The sequence below is a fragment of the Ranitomeya imitator genome, chromosome 6, assembly GCF_032444005.1.
Source record: "Ranitomeya imitator isolate aRanImi1 chromosome 6, aRanImi1.pri, whole genome shotgun sequence".
Taxonomy (NCBI): domain Eukaryota; kingdom Metazoa; phylum Chordata; class Amphibia; order Anura; family Dendrobatidae; genus Ranitomeya; species Ranitomeya imitator.
In genome coordinates, this window is record NC_091287.1 from 63,194,712 (window position 1) to 63,207,007 (window position 12,296).

At 45.4% G+C, this 12,296-nt stretch overlaps 1 protein-coding gene across 1 annotated transcript in view; it reads left to right on the plus strand.

Moving 5' to 3' along the window:
• Positions 1-12,296, plus strand: part of PTPRN2 (protein tyrosine phosphatase receptor type N2) — a 1,178,570-nt gene that overhangs the window by 418,072 nt on the left and 748,202 nt on the right. The window lies entirely within an intron of this gene.

A 12,296-nucleotide genomic window follows, 5' to 3' on the forward strand; every position in this document is an offset into this window, starting at 1 on the left:
AGAAAGCTATATCATGTCAGCAACAGCCATGGCAAAAAAGATATCGGGTGCAAAACCATGAAATAACATATGTGTCCCAGGTAGCAAAAGAAAAAAGCAGGATGCACTCACCAATCTTCAAAGTAGCAAATTTTATTGAGTCTTCACAATTAAAACTTCATGGCCGGGGGAGAAGAAAAGGAGCTCGTGCGAGCAGGGGAGACGACGGCCGTTTTGCGCGGTCCTTGCGCTTCAACGGGTCTGCAGAACCCGTTGCAGAAACGTTTGCGCATTTTGAGGTAGTATGTTGAGGATTTTGCCATGTGTTTAGGATCATTATCCATCTGTTGAAGCCATCCTCTTTTTAACTTCAGATTTTTACAGATGGTGTTATGTTTGCATCAAGAATTTGATGAAATTTCATTGAATTGATTCTTCTCTCTACACGTGAAGTGTTCCTCATGCCATTGGCTGCAACACAATCCCAAAACATGATTGATCGACCCCGTGCTTAATGGTTGACAAAATGTTATTTTCCAAAAATTCTGTGCCCTTTTTCCTCCACACATACCTTTGATAATTGTGGCCAAAGACTTCTATTTTAACCTCATCAGTCTACAGGACTTGTTTCCCAAACACATCAGGCTTGTTTAGAAATTCTTTTGACTTCTGACTCTGAATTTTATGGTGAAGACGCAGGAGAGGTATTCTTCTGATGACTCTTCCATGAAGGCCAACATTTGTGCAGATGTCTTTGAACAGTACAACAATGTACCATAACTCCAGAGTTTACTAAATCTTTCTGAAGGTCTTTTGCAGTCAAGCGGGTGTTCCGATTTGCCTCTCTAGCAATCCTATGAGCAGCTATCAGTGAAATTTTGCTTGGTCTTCCAGACCTTATCTTGACCTCCACTGTTCCAGTTAACTGCCATTTCTTAAATTCAGTTTGAATAGAGGAAAGTGGAGCTTCAGAACTCTTTGCTATCTTCTTATAGCCTTCTGCTGCTTTGCACATCTCCACCATTTTCATTTTCAGAATGCTAGGCAGCTGCTTAGTAGAACCCATGGCTACTCTTTTTTGGCAGAAGGTCAAAGGAGGCTGGGTATTTAACTAGCTGGGAAATTTGCACCATCTGTCCTTTCCTAACGATGATAGTAAACAAGCTATAACCCTAACAGGCTAGTTAAGGACTGAAACATTGGTCAAAGTTGTCCAAAAACACAAATCTGCAAGGGTGCCCAAACTTTTGCATTGGCCCAGTTTCCTTTTTGTAATTCATAATATTTTAAAAATGACAATATTTTTTTTTTGCCTAAAACTCAAATGATGTCTTATATTTAACTTTAGGCCTTTTAGAGATCATTTCATCTTCAACTTGCTTAACGATTCACAATTTCAATCATTTTAAACTGGGCTGCCCAAACATTAACATGCCACTATATATATACAGTACAGACCACAAATGTTTGAACAGACCTTCTCAATTAAATAGTTTTCAGTATTTTCTTGACTATGAAAATTGTACATTCACACTGAAGGCATCAAAACTATGAATTAACTCATGTGGAATTATACAGTATGCTAGTGCCCCCTTTGGTGTACAGTGGATATTAAAAGTCTACACTCCTCTCTCAAAATGCAAACTTTTTCTCATGTAAAAAAAATACAAAAAAGAATAATTTCAGAATTTTTTTCCACCTTTTGGGCTCGTGTATATGGCTATAGGGTTGTTGTGCCAGCTTTTTAACGGGAGCTTGAAGGTTTTATGCAAAATTGACTGATATTTGGAACTGTTCATAATTCCCTCCCCTTTACTAAGATCCTAGTTACATCTGTTGATATAAAGCCCAAAAGTATAATTCTACTTTCCTATGCTTTACTGTGGGTATGTTGTTCTTTTCGTGATGTACAGTTTTAGCTTTGCTCCAAACATCCCTTTTGGACTTATGGCCAAAAGGTTCAACCTTGGTCTCATCAGACTATAGCACATTTTCCCACATGCTTTTGGCAGTCTTGATGTAGGTTTTAATAAAACATAGCCGGGTGTTGATGTTTTTCTTTGCAACCTATCCCAAAGGCCAGACATATGAAGAATATGGGATATTGTTGTCACATGAAGTTTGAAATCAGTACTTGTCATAAATTCCTGCAGGTCCTTTAATGTTGCTGTAAGCCTATTGTCAGCTTTCACAACCAATTTTTTTCCTGTCTTTTTATTAATTTTTGAGGCATGTCCATTTCTGGATAATGTCACTGCTGTGCCAAATTTAAGCCGATTCTTACTAATGGTTTTCACATCGTTCCATGGTAAGTCTAGTGCCTTGGAAAAAAATTTGTACCCTTTTCCTGACTGATAACTTTCAAAAATGAGATCCCTTTGCTGTGTTGTAAGCTATTTACAGACCATGGCTTTTTCTTAAAAACGCAACTAAGAAAATGTCAGGTAAATCCGACTAGAGCAGCTAAACTTTATATGGGGTTAATCAGATTCTCTGGAAATTATGGCAGCTGTGTACTGACCACTATGTAGCATGAGTGTAAATGTGACTGGATAATTCTGAACCCCTCCACATTCCCAATTATAAGAGTGTTCACACTGGCGCAACCACATTATTTTAGTTCTATTATTTTTATTTCAGTTTGTTCCTCCATATACCGTATATACTCGTGTATAAGCCGAGTTTTTCAGCATATTTTTACAGCCCCCTCGGCTTATACAAGAGTCATTGTCCCAGAAATACAGCGGGGAAGGGGAAGCGGTGGAGCCGGCGGCTGTGGCTTTAACTGTGCCTGCTGCTAAAGAGAAATGAATATTCACTGCGCTGCGCAGTGAATATTAATTTCTCTTATAGCGCGCACAGTTACAGCCGCAGCCACGAGCTTCCAGCATACATCCTGCTTACCTTCCCTGGGTGCCCTCTCCTTCCAGTGCCAGCAGCTATTCCAGCTGAGCGATGTCACCGATGTCCATGTCACCGCTCATTAAAGTAATGAATATTCACCTCTCTCCACTCCCATAGGCGTGGAGTGAATATTCATTACCTTAGTGAGCAGGGACATGTGATCGCTCTGCCGGAAGAGCTGCTGGTACCGGAGATGTAGCGACGGTGTGCAGGGAAGGTAAGTAGGATGTGTTTTTTTTATTTTATAGGAAACATGCATACAATGATGGAAATAAGGAGTCATGCATACATGGACAGGAAGCCATGCATTCAAGGACAGGGAGCCATGCATACAAGGACGGGGATGGTTAGCCATGCATACAAGGACAGGGATGAGGAGACATGCATACAAGGATGGGGAAGAGGAGCCTTGCATACAAAGATGGGGAAGAGGAGCCATGCATACAAGGACGGGGATGGCGATCCATACATACCAGAATAGGGATGATGGAACAATGCATACCCGGCTTATACTCGAGTCAATAAGTTTTCCCAGTTTTTCATTTTTTTTTAGGTGCCTCGGCTTATACTCGGGTCGACTTATACTCGAGTATATACAGTATTTTTACAGAATATGGGTAACATTAAATGTGAACAAGGTTTTGTAATTATTCTTCTCGCTATCATTTTTTTACATGAAAAAATGGCATGTTAACAAGGTTTTATAGATTTTTTATATCTGTAGGTTCAGCCAGAATACTTAATTTAATTACATAGTAACATAGTTAGCAAGGCCGAAAAAAGGCATTTGTCCATCCAGTTCAGCCTATATTCCATCAGAATATATCGCCAGATCTACGTCCTTCTAAAGAACCTAATAACTGTAAGATAGAATATTGTTACACTCCAGGAAGACATCCAGGCCTCTCTTAAACCCCTTGACTGAGTTTGCCATCACCACCTCCTCAGGAAAGGAATTCCAGATTCTCACTGCCCTAACAGTAAAGAATCCTCTTCTATGTTGGTGGAAAAACCTTCTCTCCTTCAGACACAGAGAATGCCCCCTTGTGAAGGTCACCTTCCTTGGTTTAAACAGATCCTCAGAGAGATATTTGTATTGTCCCCTTATATACTTACTAGCTATTGAACCCGTTCTACGCCCGGGTGGTGAGCATTTATATTGGTATATGGTCTCCATCCTGGTATGTGGTGCTTCCATCCTGCTACCTAATCTTGTCATGTGCTGCTACCATCTTGCGCCTCCATCCTGTCATGTGCAGCCCCCATCTTGTTTTGTGCGCCTTCATCTTGTCATGTGCTACTCTCTTCCTGAGCCCTCATCCTGTCATGTGCTCCAATCCTGCACCCTAATCCTGTCATGTGGTGCTCTTCATCCTGCACCCCCATGCTGTCATGTGCTGTTGCCATCCTGCTCCCCATCCTGTGATGTGGTGCTCCTCATCCTGCACCCCCATGCTGTCATGTGCTGCCCCCATCCTGCGTCCCCATCCTATCATGTGCTGCTCCCATCCTGCGCCCCCATCCTGTCATGTGCTGCTCCTCATCCTGCAGCCCCATGCTGTCATGTGCTGCTCCCATCCTGCACCATAATTATGTCATGTGCTGCTCCCATCCTGCACCCCATCCTGTCATGTGCTGCTGTCATCCTGCGCCCCCATCCTGTCATGTGCTACTCTCTTCCTGAGCCCTCATTCCTGTCATATGCTCCCATCCTGCGCCCCCATCCTGTCATGTGCTGCTCCCATCCTGTACCCCCATGCTGTCATGTGCTGCTCCCATCCTGCGCCCCCATTCTGTCATGTGGTGCTCCCATTCTGCACCCCCATGTTGTCATGTGCTGCTCCCATCCTGCGCCCCCGTTCTGTCATGTGCTGCCCCCATCCTGCGCCCCCATGCTGTCATCTGCTGCTCCCATCCTGCGCCCCCATTCTGTCATGTGCTACTCCCATCCTGCGCCCCCGTTCTGTCATGTGCTGCTCCAATCTTGCGCCCCATGCTGTCATGTGCTGCTCCCATCCTGTGCCCCCGTTCTGTCATGTGCTGCTCCCATCCTGCACCCTCATGCTGTCATGTGCTTCTCCCATCCTGCGCCCCCGTTCTGTCATGTGCTACTCCCATCCTGCGCCCCATTCTGTCATGTGCTACTCCCATCCTGCGCCCCCATTCTGTCATGTGCTGCTCCCATCCTGCGCCCCCATTCTGTCATGTGCTGCTCCCATCCTGCACCCCCATGCTGTCATGTGCTGCTCCCATCCTGTGCCCCCATTCTGTCATGTGCTGCTCACATCCTGCGCCCCAATACTGTCATGTGCTGCTCCCATCCTGCACCCCCATTCTGGTATGTGTTGCTCCCATCCTGCGCCCTCATTCTGTCTTATGCTGCATCCATCCTTCGCCCCCATTCTGTAATGTGCTGCAGCCATCCTGTGCCCCCATTCTGTAATGTGCTGCTCCCATTCTGCGCCCCCGTTATATCATGTGCTCCCCCATCCTGCGCCCCAGTTCTGTCATGTGCTTCCATCCTGCGCCCACATTCTGTAATGTGCTGCTCCCATCCATATGCCTGTATGCTGCTCCATAAAGGTTGAAGCCCCCATAAGATGCTCCATTGTATATGCCCAGTATGCTGCTCCATAAATGTTCATGGCCCCCATAAGATGCTCCATAGTATATGCCCTGTATGCTGCTCCATAAAGGTTCATGGCCTGTCATGATCCCAATGGCAGGGGATCACTAAAGGACAAGCACAGATACAAACAAGCTCTAGGGCGATGGAACCTGAGCTGACCGCGACCCTGAACCTAACACACAAATAAAAGTAGCCAGGGAACGTGCCTACGATGATCCTAGACGTCTCGCTCCAGCCGAAGATCTAACTTCCCCTATTAGAAGAAACACAGACCTCTCTTGCCTCCAGAGAAATCCCCCACAGAAATAGCAGCCCCCCACATATAATGACGGTGAAATGAGAGGAAAGCACATACGCAGTATGAAAACAGTTTCAGCAAAATGAGGCCCGCTAAAGCTAGATAGCAGAGGATACAAAAGTGAACTGCGCGGTCAGCGAAAAACCCTTCAAAAAACCATCCTGAAATTACTTGAACTCATGTGCCAACTCATGGTACATGAGGAGCAATTTCAGCCCACTAGAGCAACCAGCAGCAAGAATCACATATCTGCAGGCTGGACTAAAAACCAAATAAAGCAAAACACCAAAACAGGAAAATCCAAACTTAGCTTGACCAGAAGGTTCTAGGAGCAGGGAGCAGAGGTAACAAGACACACTGGATACATTGATAACCGGCGAGGAAATGCCAGCAAAGCCAGGTTAAATAGGAAACTCCCATATGCTGATGGAACAGGTGGAACCCAGAAACCCAGGAAAGACAAGTCACCCAGTACCATCAGTAACCACCAGAGGGAGCCCAAAAACAGAACTCACAACAGTACCCCCCCCTTGAGGAGGGGTCACCGAACCCTCACGAGAACCACCAGGGCGACCAGGATGAGCCCTATGAAAAGCGCGAACCAAATCACCAGCATGAACATCCGAGGCAACCACCCAAGAATTATCCTCCTGACCATAACCCTTCCACTTGACCAAATACTGGAGTTTCCGTCTGGAAACACGAGAATCCAAGATCTTCTCCACAACATACTCCAATTCTCCCTCCACCAGCACTGGAGCAGGAGGCTCAAGCGAAGGAACAACAGGTACCTCATACTTCCGCAACAACGACCGATGGAACACATTATGAATAGCAAACGATGCCGGGAGATCCAAACGAAACGACACAGGGTTAAGAATTTCCAAGATCCTATAGGGACCGATGAACCGAGGCTTGAACTTAGGAGAAGAGACCTTCATAGGAACAAAACGAGAAGACAACCACACCAAGTCACCAACAAGAAGTCGAGGACCCACGCGGCGACGGCGATTAGCAAACTGCTGAGCCTTCTCCTGGGACAACTTCAAATTGTCCACCACATGACTCCAAATCCGATGCAACCTATCCACCACCATGTCCACTCCAGGACAATCATAGTAACATAGTTAGTAAGGCCGAAAAAAGACATTTGTCCATCCAGTTCAGCCTATATTCCATCATAATAAATACCCAGATCTACGTCCTTCTACAGAACCTAATAATTGTATGATACAATATTGTTCTGCTCCAGGAAGACATCCAGGCCTCTCTTGAACCCCTCGACTGAGTTTGCCATCACCACCTCCTCAGGCAAGCAATTCCAGATTCTGACTGCCCTAACAGTAAAGAATCCTCTTCTATGTTGGTGGAAAAACCTTCTCTCCTCCAGACGCAAAGAATGCCCCCTTGTGCCCGTCACCTTCCTTGGTATAAACAGATCCTCAGCGAGATATTTGTATTGTCCCCTTATATACTTATACATGGTTATTAGATCGCCCCTCAGTCGTCTTTTTTCTAGACTAAATAATCCTAATTTCGCTAATCTATCTGGGTATTGTAGTTCTCCCATCCCCTTTATTAATTTTGTTGCCCTCCTTTGTACTCTCTCTAGTTCCATTATATCCTTCCTGAGCACCGGTGCCCAAAACTGGACACAGTACTCCATGTGCGGTCTAACTAGGGATTTGTACAGAGGCAGTATAATGCTCTCATCATGTGTATCCAGACCTCTTTTAATGCACCCCATGATCCTGTTTGCCTTGGCAGCTGCTGCCTGGCACTGGCTGCTCCAGAAGGTTCCACCTGACCAGAGGAAAAACGAGGATGAAACCCCGAATTACAAAAGAAAGGAGAAACCAAGGTAGCAGAACTAGCCCGATTATTAAGGGCAAACTCGGCCAGCGGCAAAAAGGTAACCCAGTCATCCTGATCAGCAGAAACAAAACACCTTAAATAAGTTTCCAAGGTCTGATTAGTTCGTTCAGTCTGGCCATTCGTCTGAGGATGGAATGCAGACGAAAAGGACAAATCAATGCCCATCTTAGCACAGAACGTCCGCCAAAATCTAGACACAAACTGGGATCCCCTGTCAGAAACGATGTTCTCAGGAATCCCATGCAAACGAACCACATTCTGAAAAAACAGAGGGACCAACTCAGAGGAGGAAGGCAACTTAGGCAAGGGTACCAGATGAACCATTTTAGAAAAGCGATCACACACAACCCAGATGATGGACATTTTTTGAGAGACAGGGAGATCCGAAATAAAGTCCATGGAAATGTGCGTCCAAGGCCTCTTCGGGATAGGCAAAGGTGACAACAATCCACTGGCCCGAGAACAGCAAGGCTTAGCCCGAGCACAAACCTCACAAGACTGCACAAAAGAACGCACATCCCTCGACAAGGAAGGCCACCAAAAAGACCTGGCCACCAAGTCTCTAGTACCAAATATTCCAGGATGACCTGCCAACGCAGAAGAATGGACCTCGGAGATGACTCTACTGGTCCAATTATCCGGAACAAACAGTCTCTCAGGCGGACAACGATCAGGTTTACCCGCCTGAAACTCCTGCAAAGCACGTCGCAAGTCTGGGGAGACAGCAGACAAAATCACCCCATCCCTAAGGATACCAGAGGGCTCAGAATTTCCAAGGGAGTCAGGCACAAAACTCCTAGAAAGAGCATCCGCCTTCACATTCTTTGAACCTGGCAGGTATGAAACCACAAAATTGAAACGAGAGAAAAACAGTGACCAACGAGCCTGTCTAGGATTCAGACGCCTGGCAGACTCAAGGTAAATCAAATTTTTGTGATCAGTCAAGACCACCACACGATGTCTAGCACCCTCTAGCCAATGACGCCACTCCTCAAATGCCCACTTCATGGCCAAAAGTTCCCGATTACCAACATCATAATTCCGCTCAGCCGGCGAAAACTTTCTAGAAAAAAACGCGCATGGCTTCATCACTGAGCCATCGGAGCTTCTCTGTGACAAAACCGCCCCCGCTCCAATCTCGGAAGCATCAACCTCAACCTGAAAAGGGAGCGAAACATCTGGCTGACGCAACACAGGAGCAGAAGAAAACCGGCGTTTAAGTTCCTGAAAGGCCTCCACAGCCGCAGGAGACCAATTAGCAACATCAGCACGCTTCTTAGTCAAATCCGTCAAAGGCTTAACAACACTAGAAAAATTAGTTATAAAACGACGATAGAAATTAGCAAAGCCCAAGAACTTCTGTAGACTCTTAAGAGATGTAGGCTGCGTCCAGTCACAAATAGCCTGAACCTTGACGGGATCCATCTCAATAGTAGAAGGGGAAAAAATATACCCCAAGAAAGAAATCTTCTGGACTCCAAAGAGACACTTTGAGCCTTTTACAAACAAGGAATTGGCCCGCAGGACCTGAAACACCTTCCTGACCTGCTGAACATGAGACTCCCAGTCATCAGAAAAAACCAAAATATCATCCAAATACACAATCATAAATTTATCCAGATATTCACGGAAAATATCGTGCATAAAGGACTGGAAGACTGAAGGAGCATTAGAAAGTCCAAAAGGCATTACCAAATACTCAAAATGGCCCTCAGGCGTATTAAATGCGGTTTTCCACTCATCACCTTGCTTTATTCGTATAAGATTATACGCACCCCGAAGATCAATCTTAGTGAACCATTTAGCCCCCTTAATGCAAGCAAACAAATCAGTCAACAATGGCAAAGGATACTGATATTTTACGGTAATCTTATTCAAAAGACGATAATCTATACAAGGCCTCAAGGAACCATCTTTTTTGGCCACGAAAAAAAAACCTGCTCCCAAAGGGGACAAAGATGGACGGATATGTCCCTTTTCCAAGGACTCCTTAACATAATCCCGCATAGCAGTATGCTCTGGCACTGACAGATTGAACAAACGACCTTTAGGAAATTTACTGCCTGGAATTAAATTTATAGCACAATCGCAATCCCTGTGAGGAGGAAGCGAACTGAGCTTAGGCTCCTCAAAAACATCCCGATAGTCAGACAAAAACACAGGAATCTCAGAAGGAGTAGATGAAGCGATAGAAATCGGAGGTGCATCATCATGAACCCCCTGACAACCCCAGCTTAACACAGACATTGATTTCCAGTCAAGGACTGGATTATGAGTTTGTAACCATGGCAGACCAAGTACTAGAACATCATGCAAATTATACAGTACCAGGAAGCGAATCACCTCCTGGTGCACGGGAGTCATACGCATGGTCACTTGTGTCCAGTACTGAGGTTTATTCATAGCCAAAGGTGTAGAGTCAATTCCCTTCAAAGGAATAGGGACTTCCAGAGGCTCCAGACTAAACCCACAGCGATTGGCAAATGACCAATCCATAAGACTCAGGGCAGCGCCTGAATCCACATAGGCATCGACGGAAATGGATGATAATGAACAAATCAGAGTCACAGACAGAATGAACTTAGACTGTAAAGTACTAATGGCAACAGACTTATCAACCTTTTTTGTGCGTTTAGAGCATGCTGATATAACATGAGCTGAATCACCACAATAAAAGCACAACCCTTTTTTCCGCCTATACTTTTGCCGTTCACTTCTGGACTGAATTCTATCACATTGCATTATCTCAGGTGACGGTTCAGACGACACCGCCAAATGATGCACAGGTTTGCGCTCCCGTAAACGCCGATCAATCTGAACAGCCATAGTCATAGACTCATTCAGACCAGCAGGCGCAGGGAACCCCACCATAACATCTTTAATGGCCTCAGAAAGGCCATCTCTAAACTTTGCAGCCAGAGCGCACTCATTCCACTGAGTAAGTACCGACCACTTCCGAAATTTTTGACAATAAATTTCTGCTTCATCTTGCCCCTGAGAGAGGGCCAACAAAGCTTTTTCAGCCTGAATCTCTTGGTTAGGTTCCTCATAGAGCAAACCTAATGCCAGAAAAAACGCATCCGCATTAAGCAACGCAGGGTCCCCTGGTGCCAATGCAAATGCCCAATCCTGAGGGTCACCCCGCAGGAAAGATATAATTATCTTGACTTGCTGAGCAGGGTCTCCAGAGGAGCGAGATTTCAAAGAAAGAAACAACTTGCAATTGTTCCTAAAATTCAGAAAACGAGATCTATCTCCAGAAAAAAACTCTGGGACAGGAATTCTAGGTTCAGACATAGGAGCATGTACAACAAAATCCTGTATATTTTGAACCTTAGTGGCAAGATTATTCAGGCTGGAAGCCAAACTCTGGACGTCCATGATAAACAGCTGGGATCAGAGCCATTCAAAGATTAAGAGGAGGAGGAAGTAGCCACGCTGCAATAAGGCTAGGCAGCAAACTCTGAGGGAAAGAGAAAAAAAAAAAAAACTTCCTCAGACTACTTATCCTCCTACTTCAGCCAATACAATTAACACTTTGTTGGCCGGTTATACTGTCATGATCCCAATGGCAGGGGATCACTAAAGGACAAGCACAGATACAAACAAGCTCTAGGGCGATGGAACCTGAGCTGACCGCGACCCTGAACCTAACACACAAATAAAAGTAGCCGGGGAACGTGCCTACGATGATCCTAGACGTCTCGCTCCAGCCGAAGATCTAACTTCCCCTATTAGAAGAAACACAGACCTCTCTTGCCTCCAGAGAAATCCCCCACAGAAATAGCAGCCCCCCACATATAATGACGGTGAAATGAGAGGAAAGCACATACGCAGTATGAAAACAGTTTCAGCAAAATGAGGCCCGCTAAAGCTAGATAGCAGAGGATACAAAAGTGAACTGCGCGGTCAGCGAAAAACCCTTCAAAAAACCATCCTGAAATTACTTGAACTCATGTGCCAACTCATGGTACATGAGGAGCAATTTCAGCCCACTAGAGCAACCAGCAGCAAGAATCACATATCTGCAGGCTGGACTAAAAACCAAATAAAGCAAAACACCAAAACAGGAAAATCCAAACTTAGCTTGACCAGAAGGTTCTAGGAGCAGGGAGCAGAGGTAACAAGACACACTGGATACATTGATAACCGGCGAGGAAATGCCAGCAAAGCCAGGTTAAATAGGAAACTCCCATATGCTGATGGAACAGGTGGAACCCAGAAACCCAGGAAAGACAAGTCACCCAGTACCATCAGTAACCACCAGAGGGAGCCCAAAAACAGAACTCACAACAATGGCCCTCATAAGATGCTCCATAGTATATGCCCTGTATGCTGCTCCATAAAGGTTGATGGCCCCCAAAGGATGCTCCATTGTATATGCCCAGTATGCTGCTCCATAAAGGTTCATGGCCCCCATAAGATGCTCCATAGTATATGCCCCATATGCTGTTCCATAAAAGTGGATGGCCCTTATAAGATGCTCCATAGTATTATATGCTCTGTATGCTGCTGCGATATAAAAAAAAAAAGACATACTCACTTATCGTCGCTGGTCGCCGAGTGTCGGGGGCCTGAGCAGGCCGGGACACCCGCGCGCTATGGGGGTAA